General features: G+C 45.8%; 1 long non-coding RNA gene across 1 annotated transcript in view; it reads right to left on the bottom strand.

Moving 5' to 3' along the window:
* Positions 1 to 1705: 1705 nt before the first annotated feature.
* The window catches only part of LOC143984417 (uncharacterized), a 132756-nt gene continuing 106765 nt past the window's right edge, over positions 1706 to 27696 (bottom strand). The window contains exon 3 of the long non-coding RNA XR_013274844.1: positions 1706 to 1763. This is a non-coding gene — a long non-coding RNA (uncharacterized LOC143984417). The remainder of the gene's footprint in view (positions 1764 to 27696) is intronic.

The raw sequence follows: 27696 nt of genomic DNA on the forward strand, positions 1-27696 counted from the left end.
CGTAGTCCCGGCAAAGGAGGTCCGCGCTGTAGCCGTCATTTGGCTATAGTGCCGATCTCTACTGGTTAATGACTTACCTGTTTAACTACCACTCGGGCTTACGACCAGCTCTTCCCAGCTGGACGACGCACTATACAACATTGTGTTGTACAGTACAAAATTTTTGTTTGTGTTCTGTACTTATGCAAATTGAAAACAACGTTATTGAGCTGCAGTTTTGTGGTTAAACCTTTTTTTTTTCACAATACAGTACAGTAGTTCAGAATGCTTAAAATGTTGATTACTTGTGGCTCCTTATTTAACGACCAATTTGTTTAAGACTTGGTCCTTGGAATGGAACCTGGTCATTAAGTGAGAAGTACCTGTATATGGTTTTGTGCTTAAAATTGTGGGTGTTGAATCGCCCCCCTTTTCCCACCCGCAAACTCCTGGGACACGTCACATGTCCCAGGAGGCTGTGGGACCAGTTTTAAAGTATAGTGTGTCTCATGCATGCAGGAAAGATGATCCGCACTCTGGTTGTTGCTCTTAAAAATCTTAATTTTATTGAAAAGCCATAGTGCCCAAACATAGATAAAAACAATTGACGTGTTTCAGCTTATAAGGCCTTAGTCATAACCCGCACATGCGCCTTGGGGAACAGCACAGCAGGAAGTCAAAGCCAGCTTCTCGCAGCCAAGATGGCAGTGCCAGGGATCTGAGGACCTGGTGATAAACCAGCCTGGGTGAAGACAGCGCTGGACTCCTGGGCTGGTGTCTATTTATTTACAGCCAGCAGCTACAATATTTGTACCTGCTGATTTTTATTTTATTTTTTCTAATGACCACAGTTCCTGTTTAAGTGTGAGGGGATATTCTGACACCTGGCAGTACACCAAGCAAATAATACAGCTGACAGAACTGGAAGAAACACAAGTAATATAATTATGACTGTATGTACACTTACTGTAGAGTGTTAAAATAACACATGAAGCAGAAGTAGAAGAATCAACACTATAAGACACAATAGATGGAGGTCAAACATACAGTCAATTTTAATCTCTGTTACTGAGAAATTTAAACACTTCAAAGTAGTCACTTAATTTGCAGCACAATGTGCATTATGAAATAATGTGCTGCTAATAAGATGATCATTAGCAGCTGGTTAAATATCTCAAAAGCAGGAGAATAAAATTAACCTTTTAACCCTAGCTTAAACAGACAGTCATGTTGCCAATACAGGGGAAAGTGACAGTGCCTGCTAATAGACTACTAGGCCACCAGCAAGTTTTATTTACCACTTCATACTCTCTCAATGCCTCCCCACTTTATTAGGGCCTTCACTCCATTTCTCTGTTGGAGCAGAACTTCCAGATATGGGTAGGGCTTAGACCTGAGCGACCAATCGAGAAGCACTAAAACTATGATGTGGGGAGAAGCAGTGATGTCATCATCCTGAGTGAACCCTGTCCCCGTCCTATAACATAGATAACCCAGGGCGGGCTCTTGCTGATGTTAAGAGTGGATCGGTGAGTACATAATTCTGGTGGGTAGTCAATGTCACTTTGTCCTGAATGGGCAAAGTGACAGAATCTCTTTTATATGCAACTAGTGGAGCTAAAACAGTTATACATTCTAACCCTTCTGATCCTTTTTCCCTTATTTAATAAATACCACCTTTTTGCCATGAAATCATTTATTGAAATACCTAAAAATGAACACATACCTTCAAGCTTCTGATGCTGTAAAACCTCCATGTCACTGGCAGTTACCTAATAGCTTACCTGTAAGGTTATATAAGCACACGGCTGTTTGTACTTGGTTGAAAGGTTATGTACTTAGATAAAACGCTCTGAATATGTTCTGTTGAAAATGTATCAACAACTAGTTATTCTCACCCTGATTCTCTACGTTGCCACCTTCCTCAATGTTTGCTGTTTGCTATTACATCACAGTTCTCACACAGTACACCTTTTAAATCCATTCCAAGATAAGCAAGCCTGGAGCTTCAATTAAAAAAAGATGAGCTGGTGTCCCAATATGACAGAAAATTTGTGAAAAGGCTACATTTCGTAAGAAAAACAGTACAGAAAACAATGTTCTAAGTGTAGCGCACCCCCTAAGGAGCCGCAGTTATTCTGGGATACCCCACCCTGCACAGCCCGGCACACTGAATTTTCACAGGCACTCCAGAGACAGAACAGTTTGCGACTTTGTTTTTGTGGTTGATAACTTGGATGGGGATGGGAAATTACGGGATGACCACTTGACTTCAGTAACAACATTTTAGCAACATCTTCAAGGACATCTTCCTATGCGTGGTCTATATACAGCCTACAGTATATATAGCCTCCTCGACACTCCTCCTGCACTTTACTTGCTTGCAGACTCCAGATAAATCAATGAAATGGATCTGACAGGCACAGTCAGATTTAGCAATAACCCCCATTTGAAGCCCCTTGTTGTGTAGCAGAACACAGTGATCAGCTTGTAATCTCCCTCCTGGGGCTACTGGTCCCAGCACCATCTCTTCAGGCACTGCCAACCCACCCAGCTGCAGCTGTCCCTTTCACCAGTCCTCCAGGCTAACTCCAAATAGCTGTCATCCAGACTCTCTCTCCACCCCACCCGGCTGACTCTGCAGGAGATCTCCAAGTAGTGCTGGTGTACTCACACTGTCCTCACACTTGCTCCTTGCTCTTGTGCCTCCAGGAAGGGACTCCTCTGTATGATGTAGCAGGATCCTTCCAGCACCTGAGCCCCAGCCCAAGATCACCTTCCCCAGACTAGGGGGCACTATTGAGGGCCACTGACAGCCTCCACAGCACTATATCTCCATCTGCCATTTGACTGCCCTGTTGGCATGGTTCATGACTATTTATAAGGTAAGCCTTGCCCCCTGTAGCTGTATGGCAGCTCACGCAGGCACGATAGTGGGTGGAGTGTGCCCGCAGGTAGGGAGGACTCAATGTCCCCTGGTGACTTGCGATGGTGGTATACAGAGGCAGAATGGGGATCTGCCTTTGAAAACAAGGCAGATCCCCATTCTGACAGGAGTCAGGAGTCATGACAGAGATCTACTGTTCCCAGTAATCGGGAAAAGTGATCCCTGTCATGTCCCTGCCAGTAAACATGTGCAGTTCGTTGCATTCTGAATTAATATTTGAACACATATTTCGTTATTCAGAGATTCGGATATATCCGAATACCCAAATTACAATATAAACAAAATTTCCATGCTACGAATAATGTAACGAAATTCGGACTGAAATTCAAATCGAATTTTACATTGAAACAGTCAAATTCTAACTACACATGTTGCTGAAACCACATTGTGTTAACAGAGTACCATTTCGAAAGAATGCTGTTTTTGTTAAGCCAAAGGTGATTTAAAGAGTCATTGTAATCGTTTGATGAAGATTTTTCTTTTGTTTGTTTGCTTTGTTGCATTCAAATCAAAAAGAATACAACTATTTTGTTTTGACCAATTAAAAATTTATATAATTGGTAAATTCAAAGAAAATTTGAATACAAAATGAACAAATCAACCAAATTGAACTATACAAAATAACTAGATTAATGAATCAAAATGAAACAAAACAAATTTTTCTTGTCATGAACTTGTCTACCTGCGAGCCCATCCCCCCTACAGTTAGAACACTCTGAGGAAACACATTTAACCTCTTGATCGCCCCCTAGTGTTAACCCACTTCCTTGCCAGTGACATTTATACAGTAATCAGTGGCTATTTATAGCACTGATCGCTGTATAAATGTCAATGGTCCCAAAAAAGTGTCAAAGGTGTCAAATTTCTCTGCCGCAATGTCGCAGTCCTGCTAAAAATCGCAGATCGGCACCATTACTAGTAAAAAAATTGAAAAAATAAAAATGCCATAATTTTTCCGCTTATTTTGTAGACACTATAACTTTTGCGCAAACCAATCAATATACGCCTATTGCAAAATTTTATAGAATAATATATATCAACCTAAACTGATGAATACAATTTTTTTTGTATGTGTATTATAGCATTTTTTTAAATTATCGCTGTTTGTTTGTAGTGCAAAAAAAAAACCCCAGAGGTGATCAAACACCACCAAAAGAAAGCTGTATTTGTGGGAAAAAAGGACGTCAATCTTGTTTGGGTACAGTGTCACACAACCACACAATTGGCAGTTAAAGCAACGCAGGGGCATATTGCAATAAATGGCCTGGTCATTAAGGGGGCAAATCCTTCCACGGCTGAAGTGGTTAAACACACTGTATATAGCTGGTTGCTAAGGAGGGGGCCGGGAAGCCGGCCACTGCGTCCTTAACAATTGATGAGTCTTCAGCTGTCAGCAGGTTTCCCCACTGACAGCTGAATGTAAAAAAAAAAACAGTTGGCGGCAAAAAAAAGAATTGCAAAAAAAATGGCATGGCGTTCCCCCCAGGTCCATACCAGGCCCTTCAGGTCTAGTATGGATTCGGAGGGGACCCCACACACCATATTTTTTTTTTTAAATGGAGTTTATCCATACCAGACCCTTATCAGAGCATGCAGCCTGGCAGGTCAGGAAAGGAAGGGGACAGCAAGAAAGTGAGCACCCCCCTTCTAAACCATACCAGCCTGCATGCCAGTCAAAACAGGAGGGGGTGGGTGTTTTGGGGTCAGGCGGGCTCTGCCCCCGACCCAAAAGCACCTTGCCCCCATGTTGATGGGAAGGGGACAGCCCCCATGATCTTGCCCCATCCTATGTGAATGGGTGTCGGATACATTGTACCCCTACCCATTCATCAAAAAGGCAGTGAAATGTAAAAAAAAAAAACAAGAGCCAGTTTTTGATAATTCCTTTATTAATAGCTCTGTCTTCTCCAGGTGCCGTCCCCTCCACCTCCATCTCTTCCTGCCGCCATCTCTTCCGGACACTGTCTTCTCCTACCGTCTCTCCCGCTGCAGTTCATTTCCTGCCTTCTCCTTCTGCCACCATCTTCTCCTCCCGTCGTCATCTTCACAAAAGCCTTCTCTTCCTCCATCATCTTCTTCCTCGCTGCCGGTTACCCGTTAAAAAAATGGTTGTTAAAGGGGGGCCCCCATATTCCAATAAGCCCCCTGCCCGCAGACCCCGACAACCACCGGCCAGGGTTTTCAGGAAGAGGCCCTTGTCCCCATCAAAATGAGCACAGAGCCCCCCTGCCCCAAAGCACCCACCCCCCATGTTGACGGCATGTGGCAGGGTATGGTTGAGGAGGAGGGGGCGCTCGCTCGTCCTCTCTTTTTCCTGACCTGCCGGGCTGCATGCTCAGATAATCAGCTGACAGCTGATGACTCATCGGCTGTTAAGGACATGGCAGCTGGCTTCCCGGCCCCTCCTTAGTAACCAGCTATATATAGCACTAGCCATCAACCCAGGGCCCACTAACAGGCCAGGTTTGCAAGATAACTGAAATACATCACAGGTTATATCATTTGCTGCTCAGTGATTGCAGTATTCTAGTCTGCATCTCCCCAAGGTAATACATAAAACCTGGCCTGTTAGTGGGCCATGAGGACAGGGTTGATGACCACTGATATATAGCATTTGAAGTTGAGTTCAGTCACTTTTTTTTTTTTGTAAAAAACTGATGTAGCATTTTACATCCGTATCTGTTTTTTATCTGTTTTTTTTACAGAACGTCCGTGTGAAACCAGCCGTAAAGGAGATTGTACAATAATATTACAGCCTATATGACCACAAGCTACAGTTACAAGTACAGAAGTAAATAGCAGTTAGCCTGCCATGATGCAGTAACCCAAGCCCCTCCTCCCAACCATTCCTGGGCAATGTGGCTGTGAATGTCCCTCTGCTATCAATATGTTAAATGATATTCCATCTATGCAATGTTCCTGATCTTCTAACAGCTCCACATCTTCCTCAAGCAAACGAGAACCAATCAGCCTGGTTACTGATCATGGGCAATGACAGGCAAGCATGGTAATTAGTTACATGCACAGTGGATTGTTAGCATACAAAGTATGCAAATAATCCTTTCTAGTCTGTACATGGCACTGCAGACTGAAGATTATATTGTGTCTCTATTTAATAGAGCAATTGTCAGATACATTGTTTTATTTGGTTTTCAAAGCTTTATTGAGCCTTTTTTTTACAATACACTTGGTCACATATAAAATTCTAACTTCTCAAATTCTCATTCGGTTTCATAAGCAAACACAAAAACTCAATTTGAGCCTGTTTGTCATTCAATTTTATATCTGTGCATAGACCATTGCATCCTCATACCATCAACCATTAAAATAAATAGCAAAGATCAATAAAGAGAAAATAGAAAGAAAAGAAAAAAAAAGAAAGATGAAGAAAAAGAAAAAGAAAAAAAAGGGGGGCTTCCTTCACGGTTCCCTATATTTATATGTGGTGATAAACTAGATTACAGGTACAGTCTCCAGATATCTGAGGTGCTGAAGTTTTTCCAAGCTATGAATTTTGAGTATTTCTCCTATAGGCTCACTGTCAATTCCTCTATACGCATAATATAATTTAGTTCAGACACCCATTCTTTAATACTGGGAATAACACTAGAATTCCAATGTCAAGGTATAATAGCCCTGGCTTAAGCAAAGATAAAACATGTTAGACCCTTCTTAGCCATCTGTGGTGATCCTGAAAAGATGGAGAGTAAGGCCAATTCTAGTAGTTCAGGTAGCCTATTGCATGTAATAATGGGATTTTTATATACAGCTTACCTGTAAAATCCTTTTCTTGAGAGTACATCACGGGACACAGGAGCTTCATTACATAGTGGGTTATATAGGCACCTCTGGTGATTGGACACTGGTTAACCCCAATTAAGGAGAATTCCTCCCCTATATAACCCCTCCCATATGGGAGGCACCTCAGTTTTGTAGCAAAGCAATAAGAAACCACGTAAAACCCGAGAGGAGCGGGAGCCCTGTGTCCCGTGATGTACTCTCAAGAAAAGGATTTTACAGGTAAGCTGTATATAAAAATCCCATTTTCTTGATCATACATCACGGGACACAGGAGCTTCATTACATAGTGGGATGTCCCAAAGCAATGCTCAGATTGAGGGGAGGGAGACACAGATCATAATTATAGACCGCCCGGGACCGGAGGACCTAAACTGCAGCCTGCAGTACACTGCGCCCGAAGGTGATATCCTCTTGCCCTTTGACATCCACCTGATAGAATCTGGTGAATGTGTGGACTGATGACCAAGTTGCAGCCTCACAGATCTGAGCCAGGGAGGCCTGGTGATGCACTGCCCAAGAAGCACTTACAGCCCTAGTAGAGTGCTCTTTCACTCGAAAAGGAGGGATTTTCCCTTTAACACTGTAGGCTTGAGAAATAACCTGTCTAATCCACCTTGAGAGAGTGGATTTTGACACCGCCTGGCCCTTCCTAGAGCCTTCTGGCAAAATAAACAAGCAATCAGTTTTCCTTATCCGAGCAGTTGCTTGAAGATATATACTGATTGCTCTAACCACATCCAAAGTGTGCAAATATTCTTCTTCTGCGAACTGTGGGTCCGGAAAAAAGGATGGTAGGATTATGTCTTGATTCAAATGGAATCCCGAAACCACCTTAGGTAGAAAGGACCTGTTGGGACGCATGACTACCCGGTCCTTATGAATAATTAGATACGGCTCCTTGGTGGAAAGAGCTGCTAGCTCTGATACTCTTCTAACCGTGGATATGGCTACCAAGAAAAACTATTTTTTAGTCAGGAGAACTAATGGAGCCAGATGCAAAGGTTCAAATGGTTGCCCCTGCAAAGCCGAGAGAACCAAATTCAGATCCCATGGGCATACCGGAGGTTTGACTGGCGGTCTTATCCGCATGGCCCCCTGGATGAAAGCCCATACCAGGGAATGCGATGCAAGTGGCTTCTGAAAAAAACACTGACAAGGCCGAAATCTGCACCTTGATAGTGCTTACGGCCAAATTCAATTCTAGGCCTGACTGGAGAAAGGCCAAGATCCTGCTAATGACATACTTTCTAGGATGCCATTCCCTGAGTTCACACCAGGAAACATATGTCCTCCAGATTTTGTAATAAATAAGCCTGGAGGCCGGCTTTCTGGCATTGACCAGAGTAGAAAGGACTGGCCCCGAAAAGCCACAGTCTCTCAGAATGTGGGTCTCAGCAGCCAAACCGTCAAATTCAGACTGTGTAAAGCAGGATGGTAAATTGGACCCTGTGAGAGCAGATCTGGCCGGAGAGGGAGGATCCATGGCCTGCCTACTGCCAACTTCATGATCTCTGCGTACCACGGTCGCCTGGGCCAAGCCGGGGCTACCAAAAGGACCGTTTTTTTCTCCCTCTTGACTCTTCCCAGGAACCACGACAGAAGCGGGCATGGGGGGAAGGCATAAATCAGATTGTACTGATCCCAGGGAACTGTCAGAGCATCTGACCCCTGAGCAAGTGCATCTCTTGTCCTTGACACAAAATTGTCCAGTTTCCTGTTGAACCTGGATGCAAATAGATCTACGTCTGGAGTACCCCACCTGCGACAAATGTTCTGAAAACACGTCGGGGTGCAGAGCCCATTCTCCTGGGCACAACTGCTGGCGGCTCAGAAAATCCGCCTGCCAATTTTCCACTCCTGGAATGAAGACTGCAGAAAGACACGGAACATACTTTTCTCCCCAGACAAGTATGCGATTCACCTCTTTTTGCGCAACCAGACTCCTGGTACCACCCTGGTGATTGATATAGGCCACTGCTGTGGCATTGTCGGACTGAACCCGAACAGGGAGACCCCGTAATCTGTAAGACCACCTTATGAGAGCCATATAAACTGCCCTGATCTCCAAGACATTTATGGGCAATAGCTTCTCGATCGCAGACCATTTCCCCTGCGAGCACGTCTCCTCCAATACTGCTCCCCAGCCTGTCAGGCTGGCATCTGTCGTGATAATCTTCCATGGAAGAGGAAGAAAAGTTTTGCCCTTCAGCAAATTCTTGGTTCGTAACCACCAGGCGAGACTCTTGCGCGTCCCTGGGGATAGACGCATAGGAAGATCCAAGGATTGGGGCTTCCTGTTCCAAGCCGCAAGGATGCATCTTTGCAGCGGCCTTGAGTGGAACTGGGCGAATGGGACGGCCTCGAAGGAGGCGACCATTTTCCCTAACAGTCTCATGCACAATCGAATGGGGGAAGATCTCCTGCCCAGAATTAGGTGCACCAGATCCCCAATGGCCAAGGCTTTTGGCCTTGGAAGAAACACCTTGCCCTGAGCGGTGTCGATGACCATACCCAGGTATTCCAACCTGGTGGCAGGCTGTAGGGACGACTTTTCTAGGTTTATAATCCAACCTAGGCGTTCCAGGTGTTCTAGCGTTTTGGTAACGCTGTGGTTCAGGAACGCTACTGTTTTCTCCATGAGAAGCAAGTCATCTAGATAAGCCATGAGGGCTATACCCTGAGCGCTTAGGTTTGCCAAGAGAGGGTCCAGAATCTTTGTGAAGACTCTAGGGGCCGTAGCAAGCCCGAACGGCAAGGCCACAAATTGAAAATGGCGTCTCTCTACCGCGAACCTTGGATATTTTTGGTGTGCGGGAAAAATTGGCACATGGAGATATGCATCCTTGATGTCTATTGATGCCATAAACTCTCCCTCTTGCAGGGAGGAGACCACAGTGCGAATTGACTGCATTCAGAAGGACCGGATGTGTAAAAACCGGTTCAGATCCTTCAGATCCAAGATAGGTCTGACACTTCCATTTGGCTTCGGAACGGTGAAGAGATTCGAGTAAAACCCTGAACCCTGTTCTTTTGGGTCCACTTCTACTATCACCCCTTGGGATAGTAAGTGATCTAAGGCCCGAAATAGCGGTTTTTGCTTTACTGGATCCCTGGGGATCCTTGACCTTAGAAAGCGAGAAGGTGGAATCTCCTGAAACTCTAGCCTGTAGCCCAGAGATACTGAAGAGATCACCCACTTGTCCCGGATCTCTTCCCGCCAGGCTCCTGCAAACTGCAGGAGCCTTCCCCCCACTCGGCCGAGCGGGGGCGCCCCTTCACAAGGAAGCTTTTGGGCTTTGCTTGGCAGGCTTTCGCCCCCAAGTCTTTTTCTGCCCCTGGGCCCAGCCCTGAGCCTTTCCTGTAGAGGAGGGTTCAGAAGGCCGTCGCCACTGCTTAGAGCTTAATGCTCCGGGAGAGAGAGAACGCCTAAATGAAGGACGTTTGCTCTTTTTGACTGGAAGGAGATTAGATTTACCTCCTGAAATTTTTTGGACGAATTTGTCTAATTCTTCTCCAAACAAACGTTCCCCTTTGAACGGGAACCCAATCAAATGCTTCTTGCATGACAGCTCAGCTGCCCAATTCTTTAGCCATAGGGCCCTTCGCATGTGTACCAACATGAGAGACAAACGTGATGCTTGTTGGACAGAATCCAAAATCGCATCAATCATGAAACACAGGATATGAGGTATTTCTGTATAATTTTCTACTTCCTCACTGGGAAGGAGCCCAAGCATCTGCTTAACCTGTTCCTTGAGGAACTGACACAACCCCACGGCTGCGACTGTAGGTTGCACCACAGCGCCAGCCATGGAAAAGGAGGCTTTTAATAAGGTTTCCAGCTTCTTATCAGTTGGATCTTTAAATACCTGCGCATTATCCAAGGGACAAGTCAGGTTTTTATTCACGCAAGAAACAGCCGCATTAACAGATGGGACCCCCCACTTCTTGGTGAAACTTTCCTCCAGAGGATAATGCATAGAAAACCTTTTAGGAAGAGCAAACAGTTTATCAGGATGTCCCCAATCCTCATACAACAATTCATCCATTAATGGATGAATTGGGAAGAAATAGGCAGTCTGTGGGGCTTTCCTGACTCCCAGGGAAGAAACAGAGGTCATAGCGACTTCAGCAGCAGACATTCTGAATGTGGTACGCACCAATTCAGTATAATACTGCACCTGTTTTCTGAGTGCCTGGGAGGAGGGGACTCTCTCCTCTTCCTCTGATTCATCCGACTGCTCACGATCCCTGTACCAAGATAGGGATCTCTCCTCATTGTCAGAAGAATTATCTGAGAGAGGAATTTCACCAGAGGGAGGGGATCTACCCCTTTTCCTGCTATCTTTCAGGGAAGCAGAAATAAAATTCATGATTCTCCCTTCAAAACCCTCCAATGTAGCCCTAAGGGAGTCCTCAGTGACATATACCGGGGCTGACACATTAGGAGAGGCTGCAAAACCTGACAGGGGCACTGACTCGTCCTGAGAGGCTGGCTCCAGTCTTGCAGGGGGGGGATGGTAACTTACAGGCACTTTTAGAACCCCTGGACCTAGGCGGTGATTTACCAGTGCTCTTGTTAGTCTCACAATAAATATATATGCTTAAACTGCACAACCTGATGTTGAGTAGGTGTCTAAGGTTTGCCTGGATCCAATCCCCTCGGATGCTTACTGCCCACAGCTCCTGTGTCTCCACTTACAGCCCCCTGACGCTCTGAGCTTTTTAAAACTGCGGCCTGGCGTCTGCGCAGTACAGCGCTGTGCACACTGACGTGCACAGCTCACAAGCACACTCCCCCCTCCTCCACTGGGCCGGGAGGGCACCTGGCGCGCGTGCACAAGGACCGCAGAATCCAGGGGGGAAGGAAAAAACTCCATCGGAGCTGCGTGGGACCCCCAGACTACGTGGGACCCCTGTATACCTCTATTGTGGCGGGGATTGCAGTGGAGACGTGAGACAGCTGGAGAACCAGGCTTCACTGAGCATATGTACTGAAAAGGCATGTAAGTATGCATCATGTTGCTCTTACTCCCTCTAGTGGTGGAAACCAGGTAAGACATACAACTACTCAAAATGAAGAAATCCATCATATAATTAAATATATAGGATTAACTTCCCTTACCTGTCCTCGCCACAGGAATTGCTGAAACAAACAAATTCCAGCCTTCACCCATCACGGTGGGCAGTGTTAGCCAACCTTCAGGTTTATCTGGGGCTCTTTCTCGGAAGAGCCTCCTACCTGGACCATGTAAAAGACTCTGCCAGAAACTTTCGTGCGCTCTGTGTAAACAGTACACCAAGTCTGGTTTTCCCAGAGCCCAGTCTTCCAATGGAGAAGACTTACAGGCTAAACCTCGTTTCTTCGGCTGACGAGGCCCAGGTACCATACCATCTTGGGAGTCAAATATCGGCCCGAGATATGGATCCGGTTTGTTGTAGCCCTTAGGCCCCCGCAGGGACCTGCACAGAGCTAAAGTTTTACGTGACCAACCACCATAGACACTGGCGAAAAAAACTGAGGTGCCTCCCATATGGGAGGGGTTATATAGGGGAGGAATTCTCCTTAATTGGGGTTAACCAGTGTCCAATCACCAGAGGTGCCTATATAACCCACAATGTAATGAAGCTCCTGTGTCCCGTGATGTATGATCAAGAAATGTGCTGTAAGATGAAATACAGCCTTCCAGCATGGTCTCCAATAAGGATACGACCACCACAGATGCAACATCGTGCAAAGTTCCTTGCCACAGCACCAGCAACTAGAGGAGTAGTTAGAAAACATATTTTGTAGTGTCAGGGCATCAATACCACCTAAATACGATTTTATAGTTCCTCTCCTCTATCTAAACTGAAAGGCTTGATTTATATATTTAAAAAAAAAGAAAGAATTCTCGCTCCCAATCCCCGATATACAAGGGATTGTGAGAGAAGTATGTCATAGATCAGGGGCAGGGCCGCACTGGCCTACCGGGATACCAGGAGATTTCCCGGTAGGCCTCCTGCCCTGGGGCCCCTTTGCAGCTGCAGTGCTCCCCTCTCTCCTGCTCCTCTGTGTCACGGAGCTGGATCTGTGTTCGGCTGCTGTGCTGAAACAAGGTTCCGCCCCCCCTAGACCGGCTCGTGTGATAGTAGATAGAATCAGTGTTCCACCTATCACATCACACAAGCCGGTCTAGTGGGGGCGGGACCATGTTACAGGGCTGCTTCCGAACACAGACCCAGCTCCGTGATCCACAGGAGGAGATGCCGCCGTGTGTGCCTAGATAAGGGGACGGCATATAGAGGAAATTAGCTTTCTATATTCCTCCATGCAGCCACTGAATGCTTGCAGGAGGGAGAGGAGGAGAATCAAGCATTCATCGGCTGCATGGAGGAATATAGAAAGCTAATTTCCTCCTCCTATCCAATCCAACTTCTTTTACTCCCCCCCAGTTCTCCTTGTGCTCCCTGCCCCCCCCCCCAGTGCTCTCCTCCCCCCCACAATCTCCAGACCCCCTCCACAGTTATCTTAACCCCTGTTCTTTCTGCCCCCCCCCACTCTCCAGCTCTCCCCATCCTTTCTCTAGCCACCATCCCAGTGCTTTCCACTCCTTCCAGTGCTCTCCACCCCTATTCTTTCTCCCCCCAGTGCTCGCCAGCTCTCCCCATCACTCTCCAGCCCCCACCCCAGTGCTCTCCACCCCCCCGCAGTGCTCTCCAGGCCACCCATGCTCTCCACCCCTGTTCTTTATGCCTCCCGGTGCTCTCAAGCTCCACCCATTGCTCTCCAGCCCCCCCAGTGCTCTCTGCCCCCCATGCTCTCAACCCCTGTTCTTTTTGGCTCCCCCTCCAGTGCTCTCTCAAGCTCCCCCCCCAGAAATCGCCACTCCCCACCCCTGTACTCTCCACTGCATTTTGCCCCCACCCATATGTTGTCCAACCCCGCCGGTGCTCTCCACCCCCCATAGTGTTCTCCAGTCCCCCGTGCTTTCCACCCCTGTTCTTTCTGGCCCCCACTAGCGCTCTCAAGCTACCCCCCATTGCTCTCCACTCCCCCTTCTTTTTGTACCCCCAGTGCTCTCCAGCCCTGTATTTCTGCCCCCCCAGTACTCTCAAGCCCCCCCAGTGCTCTCAGCCTCCCGTGCTCTCCACCCCTGTTCTTTTTGGCCCCCACCACTGCTTTCAAGTTCCCCCCCAGCGCTCTCCACTCCCCACCCCTATGATCTCCACTCCCCCTTCTCTTTGCCCCCACCCATGTGCTCTCCCACCCCACCAGTACTCTCTGATCTCCGTTCTCTCCAGCTCCCACCAAGTGCTCTCCACTTCCCCAGTACCAGAGGACAGGCTGACTGGGGACAGAAAATGAGGACGGCTGAAGATGCAGGTGGCCAGGGACCACTTCATCTCACAGCAAACAGATCAACTGGAAGGAGCACCATCCCCATCCAAAACGAGAACAGACCCTGCCTGCTGCTGGCCGTCATGGATATCCTGCTGACATGCAAGGTACCATACCGAGCATCAACAACACACATTCCCACAGATAGGGACTGCAGACTGGGACATGGGGCACAGGAGGGGCTGCAGACTGGGACATGGGGCACAGGAGGGGCTGCAATGATGGGCACAGTGAGGCTGCATTCATGGGCACAGTGAGGCTGTATTCATGGGCACAGTGAGACTGCATTCACGGCACAGTAAAGCTGCATTTGATGGGCACAGTGAGGCGGCATTGATGGGCACAGTGAGGCTGCACTGATGGGCACAGTGAGGCTGCAATGATGGGCACAGTGAGGCTGCAATGGTGGGCACAGTGAGGCTGCAATGGTGGGCACAGTGAGGCTGCAATGGTGGGCACAGCGAGGCTGCAATGGTGGGCACAGTGAGGCCGCATTTATGGGCACAGTGAGACTGCATTCATGGGCAGAGTAAAGCTGCATTTGATGAGCACAGTGAGGCTGCATGGATGGGCACAGTGAGGCTGCATTGATGGGCACAGTGAGGCTGCATTTGATGGGCACAGTGAGGCTGCATTTGATGGGCACTGGTGAGGCTGCATTGAGCTCTTGTATCATATCTGCAGTCTCTGACCATCTTCTGTATCAAGTCTGCAGTCTCTGACCATCTCCTGTATCATCTGCAGTCTATGAGGGAGTCTGGAGAGGAGTCAAGAGTGGGAGCACCGCCAGGATGAGTCTAACTGCGTGCAAAAGTTAACAAACGGTGGGCCGCAACCCGCTCACCAACTGGATCAGAGTTCCACGTGATCACTTTGGTCCGGTGACTGTAGCTTGCCTTTCCATCAGCTGAGCTAGATGCTCTGTATCGCTCCGCTGAATCGATCCGGTTCTCCGATTCTCCACTGAGTGTCTTTGGGCCTTCTCAATCTGGCTACCGTCTTTCAGGCTTCATCAGGTCACCTCACAAAAACAAACAGGCTCACGCTCTGCGATAGCTCTCGGCCACTGTCTCTCGGGAAACCTCTCCACAGATCCGCACAGGCAGGCAGCATAGCCCCAAGAGACCTAAAATGGCCACTCGGTCCCTTTTATTCCCTACCCAGCATGCACTGCGTAAGAGAGTGTTCATGGGTAGGTCACACGGACTCCTCGGTAACAAGGTCAACCTTCAGAATCCAAACAAAACAGTCACTTCCTGTACAAGTCTTTAGATTGTTCCGAGGTAATAATAGACAGGTGCGTTACCCATATCTGGTCACTAGATGGCTCTGGTATGAAACCACGGTAATGTCCATATACCTTACATTAAAGCATGCATAATCACATCAATCTGCAAGGAGGTCAGCGCTACATTTATATTACAATGTAACAATGGGATAATGTGGCATGTGACAAGCTGCATCTGAAGGCAGGCGATGTGGCAAGTGACAAACTGCATCTGGTGGCAGGAGACGGTGGCAAGTGACACACTCGGGGCTCCCAGTGATTCTGTATTATGGTGAGTTGAACTATTTCATTTATATTACAATGTAATAATAGAAATAATGCACCTCAATCATCCTAACACCATATCAAGCATTGTCCCTGCTGACTTCCATCATCCAATCATGTGCAAGCAAAAATGCTGTTTTTTAATTGTCCTTGAATGTGATTGGATATTCTTTGGAAAGTGAAGCTTTACTTAATTTACTAAGCTCTGGAGCAACTGTATTTGCAGAGTGCACAGTCAATTTTCCTTTAGTAAATCAACCCCAGAGTCTTGGCGTCTTGAGAACTATTTTTTCATTAAAAACAGATAACATTACAGCATTTAGAGAAAAATTCATTTAGAAACGTAAAAAGTTTATATGTTGTCCATTTGAATTGTCATTGTTAAATACAGTGTGCCAAATAAAAGGACATATAAATATTGATTTACTAAAACTGGAGAGTGCAGTATATCAACAATTACCGTATGTCCTTCCAAAAATTGTAAATATGATTTAGGTAGGGAAATTCGTCTTAGAATTATTGCCAAATTAACCAAGACATAATGACGCTGTTAAGTTTCATCTGGGCATCTAGGCTTTAGTTACCTCTGTCAAAGAAACTGTTATGAATGTTTGAAAAAAAAAATTGCCATAACATCTATTTCTAAACATCTTTTTAGTTTAGACTTTGATGCAAATTTTCCCTTTCTAACTCACTGGAATTATTATTTTCTTAGTCTCTCACTTTCCCTGTCAGAAAGAACAACCTCCTTTCAGGCTGATGTGACCTTTAGACATGTGTACATGACCTGTGTGTCTTGAAACTGACCCTTTTTTTCTGCACGGAGAATGTTGTGTAACAGCTTTCTTTACGTGTATACTGTAAAATGAAAGCAGAAGTCAAAGCAGTAAAATAATAAGAGTAGAGATATCCTTGGCATATACATTCAAAAAGTTGACTGAAATAAATTGTGAAAGCTCCTTAAAATAGTCTAGTAAATCAGTTTCTATTATCTGGCTGTGTGTTTTCTGTTTGAAAAGTGTAGCTTCAGAAGGATTGCTGCCCAGGCTCAAGATGGTAATATGAGGTAGACACTTGACACGTGAGGTGCAAAACACTCAACAGCCATAGCATGGGGAGATGATATGCTGTCATATAGCCTCTCCAGACAGAAGAAGAGATGGAAAGATGATGATGTCACCAGTGACTTCCATCTCCAGTGTATACTCTGAGCTATGGTGGCATCTAAAGCTGTTATCTATCACTTAGTTCATATTTTTAAAGTATGCATTACACATAGCTCTAGAACAGTGGTCTCCAAACTGTGGCCCTTCACTTATCTTTATCCAGCCCTTAGGGAACTATTCCTTTTACTGATACTATTCTGTCAACTGACACCAATGATGGGGCACCATTTCTCCCACTGAAAGCAATAATGGGACACTGTTTCTCCCAAAAATACCAATGACGAGGTCACTATTCCTCCCCCCAATATCAAATGTGGCGATGTTTACGCTCACTGATGCCAGGAAAATGTTCACTCCCACTGGCCATAGTCCAGCCTCCATAAAGTCTGAAGGACAATAATGTAGTCCTTTGTTTAGAAAGTGTGGAGACCCCTGCTCTAGAGAAATCAACTTTCACAAAACGACATCTGTGATTAGAGAGAAGCCAGCAAGATCTTGTGGCAGATTGCACTTATTCAATTCTTGCAGATCCATGCTTCCCACACTAAACAGGTTAAGTGGTCTACAGAACCTCTTTCCAGTTCATTTTCCTAATGCAGACTGGTATAAGGGTCTCTTTCCCCCAAACCAAAAAGCCTTGTGTGACATAACTGCTCTAATAAGGAAGTACTATATTTTTATATTTGGATAGAGCCTAATAAAAAAAGTATTGTGTGCACAGGGACTAAGGATAACAGTAAGAGATTTGAAAATGTGGAATAGACTCCCTCCAGAGGTTGCTCTGGCCAGCTCAATAGATTGCTTCAAGAAAGGCCTGGATTCTTTCCTAAATGCACACAATATAACTGGGTACTAACACTTAGGCCGCGTACACACGCGGGGGACTGTTCGCTGAAACTTTGTTCGTCAAACAGTTGCCGCAACAGTCCGCTCAAAATTTGCATGAGCGGACTTGCCCACACACGAGCGGACTGTTTCAGCGAACTGTTTGGCAAACAGTTCGCTCAACTTTTGAAATGAACGGACTCGCCCACGTAAGGCGGAGGCAAGTCCGCCCATTTCGAGCACGTGTACAGGTAGGCGGGGCCCGCGAAGGAGACGTCGCGGGCACCGCCGCCTGGAATGGACTTAAAGGGACACCCAAAGCCGAAAAAAATCGGCGTGGGGGTTCCCCCAAAGTCCACAACAGACCCTTGTCCGAGCACGCTACCCGGCCGGCCAGGAAAGGGGGGGCGAGCGAGCGTGCCCTCAACATGGGGGGTGCCTTGGGGAAGGGGGGGGCCGCGCGGCCCCCCCACCCCAAAGCACCTTGTCCCCATGTTGATGAGGACAAGGGCCTCTTCCCGACAACCCTGGCCGTTGGTTGTCGGGGTCTGCGGGCGGGGGGCTTATCGGAATCCGGGAGCCCCCTTTAAGAAGGGGGCCCCCGGATACCGGCCCCCCACCCTATGTGAATGAGTATGGGGTACAATGTACCCCTACCCATTCACCTGTAAAATAAAAGTACCCAAAAAAAAAACACAACACACGAGAAAAAATATTTTATTGCACAGCTCCGGGGGTCTTCCGTCTTCGGGGGTCTTCTCGCCGGACTCCTCCGCTATCTTCATGTAGCTCTTTTGCTAGCGGAGGAGTCCGGCTTTCTTCCTCCCCGCCGCCGGCCTCTTCTCCCGACTTCGGGGGTCTTGTCCCCCTCTTCGGTTCTTCTGCCGGGCCACCGCGCCTTCTTGTAGCTCTTTTGCAGGCGGTGGCCCGGTCTTCTGTCGCCGCCGCCTTCCGTTCTTCTGCCGGGCCACCGCGCCTTCTTATAGCTCTTTTGCAGGCGGTGGCCCGGTCTTCTGTCGCCGCTGTCGCCGTCGCCGCCTTCCGTTCTTGTTCTTCTTCTTGTTCTTCTTCTTCTTCTCCAGGAGATGTTGACACGACGCTCTCTCCAGCCGGAATGCCAGAGCCGCCCTGCGCTGCCACTTATATAGTGACAATGGGGCGGTGTCACATGGTATATGTCACATGGGTTGGTCACATGGGTTGATGTCACATGGGGACTAAGACATCGTAAGGGGCGGGGTCACCATGTGACATCAACCCATGTGACCAACCCATGTGACATATACCATGTGACACCGCCCCATTGTCACTATATAAGTGGCAGCGCAGGGCGGCTCTGGCATTCCGGCCGGAGAGAGCGTCGTGTCAACATCTCCTGGAGAAGAAGAAGAAGAACAAGAAGAAGAAGAAGAACGGAAGGCGGCGACGGCGACAGCGGCGACAGAAGACCGGGCCACCGCCTGCAAAAGAGCTATAAGAAGGCGCGGTGGCCCGGCAGAAGAACGGAAGGCGGCGGCGACAGAAGACCGGGCCACCGCCTGCAAAAGAGCTACAAGAAGGCGCGGTGGCCCGGCAGAAGAACCGAAGAGGGGGACAAGACCCCCGAAGTCGGGAGAAGAGGCCGGCAGCGGGGAGGAAGAAAGCCGGACTCCTCCGCTAGCAAAAGAGCTACACGAAGATAGCGGAGGAGTCCGGCGAGAAGACCCCCGAAGACGGAAGACCCCCGGAGCTGTGCAATAAAATATTTTTTCTCGTGTGTTGTGTTTTTTTTTTGGGTACTTTTATTTTACAGGTGAATGGGTAGGGGTACATTGTACCCCATACTCATTCACATAGGGTGGGGGGCCGGTATCCGGGGGCTCCCTTCTTAAAGGGGGCTCCCGGATTCCGATAAGCCCCCCGCCTGCAGACCCCGACAACCAACGGCCAGGGTTGTCGGGAAGAGGCCCTTGTCCTCATCAACATGGGGACAAGGTGCTTTGGGGTGGGGGGGCCGCGCGGCCCCCCCTTCCCCAAGGCACCCCCCATGTTGAGGGCACGCGGCCTGGTACGGCTCAGGAGGGGGGGCGCGCTCGCTCGCCCCCCTTTCCTGGCCGGCCGGGTAGCGTGCTCGGACAAGGGTCTGTTGTGGACTTTGGGGGGACCCCCACGCCGATTTTTTTCGGCGTTGGGGTTCCCCTTTAAGTCCATTCCAGGCGGCGGAGCCCGCGAAGTCTCCGTCGCGGGCCCCGCCTACCTTCACACGCGCTCGAAATGAGCAGACTTTCCTCCGAGCGGGAACAGTCCGCTCATTTCGAAAGTAGCCTACACACGGGCGGACTGTTCGCTCAAACCAAGTTTCAGCGGACAGTTTTTCGGAATTTCCGAAAGACTTTGTCCGTCAAACTGTCCGCTGAAACTGTCCGCTGAAAGCCCACACACGGGCGGACTGTCCGCTGAAACACTGTTCAGCGGACAAAGTTGGGCGAACAGTCCGCCCGTGTGTACGCGGCCTTATAGGTAAAGTCGATCCAGGGAAAATCCGATTCCCTCTTGAGGGTCAGGAATTTTTTTTCCCCTGCTGTAGCAAATTGGATCATGCTTTGCTGGGGTTTTTCGCCTTTCTCTGGATCAACTGTGGGTATGGGATTGGGTATATGGGATTGTTTGATATTATTTTTTATTTATTTATTTTTATGGTTGAACTGGGTGAACTAGTGTTTTTTTTCAACCTGACTAACTATGTAACTATGTAAGTAGAGAAGTAAAATATAAAATAAAGAAGGTTTTCCAGCAATATTTTCCTTCAATCTAGAGCTCTCTCCACAGTACACAGTCGTTTTCCACCATTAAATATCCTCAAGCTGACATTCAGCATCATTCAATCCATCCTCTGAGGCCAAGCTGTATGAGACCAACTCCTGCCTGTGACTGGACATTTAAAGTAGAAGCAGCACAGTGGGAAGCTTAATTCAATGTGTAGCACCCTGTTGTAATAGGTAGGTGCTAGACTTAGGATTTTTGTGAGAGCAGGTAAATTTAAGCAGGCCTAGCTAGAAGCTAGGCCTGTTTGTTTTGATCTGTGTGGGCTGCGAGTGGCCTAGCGTCAAGCCCCAGTTACCTCCTTCTTGCTTCCAGAGGATTCTAGAAGAGGAGGAGGGGAAGTGGGGAGGAGCCGTCTGGAGTGTCTCAGGGAGCCCTATGAAATCCCCAACTAGTATATGCAGGGAGCAGGCCTCCTTGAAATACCTAAGGTCAGTCCAGCTGGGGAAGAGATGTCGCATAGAAGAACTGAGGATGGAGTACTAGGCTGTCGGGCCTTTGAGGGAGCTCCCCAGTCTGGGGGGGTTGACCTTGGGCCTGGGACTCTGGTGCAGGATGGATCCCTTCAAGAACGCATGGAGGATCTGAACAGGTGGCACGAGGAGTCAGAGAGGACAGCGGGAGCTTGTACTGTCGGGCAAGTGTTCAGAAGGGAACCACCGGTTTGCAGCCAGGAGGGCTGGTGAATGATATGGGCAGTTGGGAGGACTGGAGAGGCATGCCATAAAGGACTGAGAGGAAACAGTCATAGCTGGGTGTGGAGTCAGTGGAGATTGCAATGTCAAGGGCAGTGAGGTTGGGCAGCTACAGCCAGGAGAGCTGGTAGGGCCTGAAGAGGACTTACTGAGGGCAGTAGACCATCATAGGACAGCTAGCACTAAAAGACTTCCTATTTGTATTTTTTCTACATTAAAGGGACCAGCCATCCCTGCCTGCAAAAAGTGGTTGCTGAGGCCTGACTTAGTTAGAGTTAGGCCTTACCATGTGCTAGCTTTGCCTGGAGTTAAGTGAAGTGCTGGAGAGAGAAAGAGTGAGAGTAACAGTCTGCAAGCAAGTGATGTGCTGGAGGAGACTGGAGTAAGCCAATTGTATATAGTTGTCCCAAATGATTGATATACAATCAACCAATTGCTTATTCTACTGGGCATCCCACATATTCCCATCCCTATCCAAGTTCAAATCCCTCAATAAAAATACAAAACAATCATATGGACTGTTCATGGTCTCAAAAGTTACTGGGAAGTGAATGCCGGGCTGGGCAGGGTGACAGGTGGGCCACATCACTTAGCAGCCCCTACAGGGGTACCGCTACATTTGTCACCCTGCTCTCTCCTTCTATAAGTATGTATTGCTTCTTCCTACACAATGTGATGCCATTGTAAAAGGGTAATAGATACTTACACTGCTAGCATGTAAAATATGCATTTAATTATGTATGAAGGATTGCAAAGCTGAAATAATTTGTGCCTTTAATTTTTACTTAGGGTTCAGTTTTAATAAATTGTAGACTGTGCCTGTGCAATAATTGATTGGATCTTTTTTTTTTTAGCAGAATAGGTTTTTAGATTTTATAGGGAGTTAAAACTGAAATATCCTATGTAGTTAAAAGGTTGATATTTAGACATGGGAGAGTCTTTATGAAATGACTTTTCACCATTCATAGAGACCCAGCCAGGAAGTATGCCCTTAGCAGTGGGCAGTCATGTTCTTGAGTTACTTGGGATCAAAGACACCAGGGTTTGTTTGGTGTGCTGTGCGCATATGCTTATTGGTAATTCTGAAAGGGGCATATTCCCTGAGGCAGATTCTGGCACATTTAATTGCATCTTTGATGAACTCACGCAATTGTTAAAATACCCCCAGGGTAAAGAAAATGAGAGTGGTATATTATTTTTTATAAATGCATTTCCATGTTTCCATGTCTCGGATAAATATCTGTGAAATAATATGTTAGAAAATGAAAAAGGAAATTTATAGACCTGAGTAAGGTCAATAGGGAACACAGCAAGGTCAATTGAGGGCTTCAACACCAACCTGGTGTCAATTTCGATACTTGCTTCACGACTCTGTTTATATAAAGTGCATAGACTTGAAATGTTTATGAAGCCATGCATATACTAGAAATTATTTCAGAATTAAAACCACAGGAAAATGTTGTAAAAAATGTAATAAATTTAATTTACCCATTTAATAATCTGTGAGGCTTTTTATATGGCTACATTTTGAAGATGAGAATTTTCTGACAGCATTATTGGATGTATCTTTGAAATGTAATTATTCTTGAGATTTAAGCTGGGTATACACTGTACATACCATGAGTTTCGTTCACACCGGGCTGAACGCAAAAAAAAAACCTCATATTCCTGAAGGATTTCCAGGTTAAAGTAAAGGAAAAAAGTCTCAAAATGAAACCAAAATGCAGTCACTACATCTAATGACAGGTAAGCAGCATCACATAACTAATTCTTGTTTTTAATCAGATGGTTGAATAGCAGTACTAGTAAACCTGAATAGTGCATTTTACTAGCACTCAGATATACCTGATCAATTGCAATTGAATTTCAGCTGTTATTTGTGTTTCTGCTTATAACAAAGAAATATAGATAAGGGCAACAAAAACATTTTCTTTCATGCTCAATATGGTACAATAGTCCTGAATTTTGAACTAGAAACATGATGAATGCAATGAAAAAATAGCAGAAGGCTATTCCTAATGGACATTATTTCACAAAATGTAAGAGAGGGCTGGAATGGATAAACACTGATATTTGATGGCCTGTTCACTACCCTGATTTCATGTTGTCTAAAGATCCATTGTGTCTGGAATCCCCGTGGATAATGGTAGTGCTGGGACAAGGTCATTAAATGACCAGGGTGAAGATGGTAAAGTGAGCCCCCCTTTCCAGGTGGAGGAGGGGATAGGGAAATAGTTGTGGTTTACTGCAGAAAACTAAAGAGGTTAAAATTTGTACGCAAATATGGGGCTAACAGTGGTGAAAAAAAAATCCCTGCTTCAGTGTAGCTGCATCAGTGTCATTGGAAAAAAAGTGACCTCAATAGTGTCAGTCTGAGGTAGACTACCAGTGAGATGAAGGAGGGAAGGGAAGATGGGCCCCGAGGGGGAACTAAATGGATCTAGAAGGGCTCTAAGATAGGAAGTGGGGTTGAAAAGGCTCATTCAGATGTTTGGTTATCATTGCTGCCCCTCTGAACAAAGATTTGTGGCCGATCACTTTTCACAGGGCATTTGATAGGTGGTCAGGTGTCAATATGTCGCCTCCTCTCTGCCAGCATGCAGGTGTGAAGGAGTGAGCTAATTTTTGCTTCACACATTTAGGGAAGCCCATTCAATTATTTCACAGGCTTTCCAATGCAAGGGAAACACACAAGAGAAGTGCATTGCCCTTTTCAAAAATCATATCACACCAAAAGGCATAGTACCTTGCTACCAATGCATTTTGCTTCGGGCGAAAGCACACGCGTTACCTTGGTGTATGAGGGTGCCATAGGGCTGTGTGTTTTTGTGCATTGCAGGAAGACAGGCAATTTTGTGACATTACAGCAATGCCCAAATGTGAACTTAAGAGAGGGAGGAGGCTAGGAGGGGGTCTGAGGAGGTTTGGGGCTGGGGTTCCTGCCCCCCTCTCTTTGTACCCACAGATCACAGCAGGGCAGCTGTTAGAAATTATGGGGTCCTGTATAGCCTACCTGGCAGGGCTCCCATCAATTCTGCACTCGACCTCACCTCTGACCCCATGCTGCGACAGGGAGGGCGGGACTGGGAAAACAGGTGTCAGGAGCTGGAACATGTTACCTGTTGCCCCCTAAAAACAGGTACATCATGTAACATGTTCCAAAAGGTGAACTTTAACCTCTTCAGCCCTGGAAGATTTGGCTGCTGAATGACCGGGCCATTTTTTGTTATTCGGCACTGCGTCGCTTTAACTGACAATTGTGTGGTCGTACGATGTTGTACCCAAACAAAATTGACATTCTTTTTTTCTCACAAAGAGAGCTTTCTTTTGGTGGTATTTGATCACCTCTGCGGTTTTTATTTTTTGCGCTATAAACAAAAAAAGAGCAACAATTTAAAAAAAAACACAATATTTTGCTATAATAAATATCCCCATTTTTTTTTTTTTAAAGCAATTTTTTTCTCAGTTTAGGCTGATATGTATTCTTCTACATACTTTTGGCAATAAAAATCCCAATAAGCATATATTGATTGGTTTGGGCAAAAGTTATATTTTTATTATTGCATTTTTATTATTATTTTTTTTTTTAACTAGTAAAGGCGGCAATCTGCAATTTATATCATGACTGCAACATTATGGCAGACACATTAGACAATTCTGACACAATTTTGGGACCATTGGCATTTATAAAGTGATCAGTGCTATAAAAATGCATTGATTACTGTAAAAATTTCACTGGCAGTGAAGGGCGTAACACTAGGGGGCGATCAAGGGGTTAACTGTGTTCCCTGCTATGTGTTCTGACTGAAGGGGGGATGGGGCTTTCTAGAGGAAGAGATAGATTGGTGTCCATACTTTGTATGAACAGACGATCTGTCTCTGCTCCCCTCAGAGAACCGGGAACTCTGTGTTTACACACATAGATAACAGTTCTTGCTGTGTCACGAGTGATTGTGGGAGCACGACGGTTATTGAGACCGCCGGGCACTTGCATCGGCTCCGGGGGTACACAGCATGTGCGCCCCTAGTGGCCACAAGAAGAAGTGGCGTAGCATGACAGCGCTCTGCACAGCCGAGCCATGTTGCCGCAGTACAACCATTAATAAGCATTCATATTCTTAACTTATTACACATATTGTAAAGCAGCAGAGATGTCTTATTTTAGAATTTTTTTCACAACAACTAATAAGCAAGGATGAGCTCAGGCATATTCGGACCTTAGACTGAACCGACCTTAACTATCCCTCCAGGAAGCTGTCACAGCACCCCACCAATCATAATTGGAGTTGAATGGGACAGGTGTCAGTGTTTTGATGTCCAGGCCCATTCAGTTTATGTCTGCATACACCACAGACTGTCTGGTGTGTGGTGGCTTTATGGGTGGCCAGATGTAAATGGACATATACATCAGGCTACTTCTGATCTGTCACATTTAGGCCTGGAAAAATAGAAAAGGATGCAGTCCTTTTAAATTTTCCTTGTGGACCTGAATAGACACAGGGATAGTCAGGTTTAAACGGAGACAAGTCCATTTACATCCAGACTCTCTAGACCTACGTGGAGCTTTCAATTAGGACCTAATTGAAAAGCTTGGGTAAAAGGTTCTTAAAGAGGAGTGGTTCGGGGGTGGTAAAAATGCAGCTGAGCTGCATGTTTTTACTGGAATCTGGATGAAAGGTTTAGCTCTGGGAAACAATTTTTGAAAGGTAAATAGTGTATTTTATATACAACTCTATAGATCAGACCAAAATGAGGGACAAATGAGGAGGAAAGAGGGACCGAGGGACCTCATTCCAAATCAGGGACAGACCCTCGAAATCAGGGAGAGTTAGGAGGTATGCAGCCAAAATGTAGGCTGCTGGTGCTGTATATTCTCATTAGATAACCCAAAGGACTTTGTAAATGTTTTATGTGTTCAATATTTATTTATAACATACAGCAAGGGTCTTCAAACTACGGCCCTCCAGTTGTTCGGAAACTACAATTCCCATCATGCCTAGCCATGTCTGTGAATGTCAGAGTTTTACAATGCCTCATGGGATGTGTAGTTCTGCAACAGCTGGAGGGCCGTAGTTTGAGGATCCCTGACATACAGTATAAAATAAAAAATGATAGAAACACAAGTTTTACAACTTAACACTTAAGCAAATAAAACTGATCTAAAATCCATTAAAAATGTTATATATATATTTTTTTTTACAGTTGTAAATACAAAAAGAAAATAGTTCAGGTGGTAAATGCCAGAAATATTTCCCTCTTAATGAATCAGGTTGAATTGTTTTTTATAATAATATCACTTGACATTGCTCTGTTTTAATGCAATATGCGCTAATGCAGCTTGCTACAGCAGTGTATCAGCTCCAATTATTAAACAAGGACACAGAAAATGTGAGTAGAGTGGCATGCAAGGCTTAAAGATGACCTAATTATGTTTGTAATTGTTTTATCATTAAATTACTTAATAATCTGTATCTGAGCAACCAAGATCATTTTTCACTAATATGCCAAAGAACAATGTTTTTATAGTAGGGAACTGCAAACAGAAAAGCGACACAGCAAAGATCCTGCAGTGCAAAGCAGTTATTGGAAATCAAAATGGAATAACTAACAGTCTATGTTAAATATCTTACCGATTGTTAGTGGACTATTTATTTGACATATTGTTCTTCTGTTGTTTAAAGTCTTTGTGGTACATAACAGTGGTACCTGACAGTACATTCATTTTTCTTTTCTTTCTTTTTTTTTTTAACTACAGATCTGCTTTTATTGTATTAGGTTTATTACATTATTTGTATAACACAGATAAACCGGAATGCTCCAAACCATATGTGAAACAACCAAAATAACAAATGAATTCAAAGCAATATAGTAAACGTGTTTCAAAAATAAAATAATGAATGCATTAATGCTGCTACTGAATCCTTTTGGATACACCTCAAGCAAGTGTGATCTCTATAAGTTGAGATCATACATGTCTGGTAAGAGGCGTGCATTATATGTGGTTGAAGGCATCCATCTGAGCACCATCTGTCATGTCCTGTTATGACACCGATACGCACTAGATATTTTTCATATGATTAAGTCTTCCTGTTTGGATGTTTACACAAGAAGTGTCGACAATCAACTTTTTTTTCAATTTAAAGGACTATAGTTATGCATTAATTATTTTATTTTTGGATCACATTTACTATATTGCTTTGAATTCATTTGTTATTTTGGTTGATTCACACATGGTTTGGATGATTAGAGGAGTGCACCAGTTCATCCGTTTTATTTTATTGAGCCTTGTGTTTGGACTCACTAGGTTGCGGTTTTCTTAAAATCTTGATGGTATTAATTGTTCCATTTGATCACATTTATTTGTACTGAGAGGTGGTGAGATATATTTACTAAATTTACCTATTTCTATGCATCTATACCCTACCTAAACATTATGCAGTGTTTTCTAGAGTATACAGACCCATGAACATCAGTCAGAGACCCCCAGTGGGACTCACTAGCTAATGTCACTATAGTATGTTTCCCAATGAAGCGCACTGCCATTTCCC

Source organism: Lithobates pipiens, unplaced genomic scaffold (assembly GCF_037356315.1).
Source record: "Lithobates pipiens isolate NorthernLeopardFrog02 unplaced genomic scaffold, aLitPip1_a1.2 Scaffold_16, whole genome shotgun sequence".
Taxonomy (NCBI): domain Eukaryota; kingdom Metazoa; phylum Chordata; class Amphibia; order Anura; family Ranidae; genus Lithobates; species Lithobates pipiens.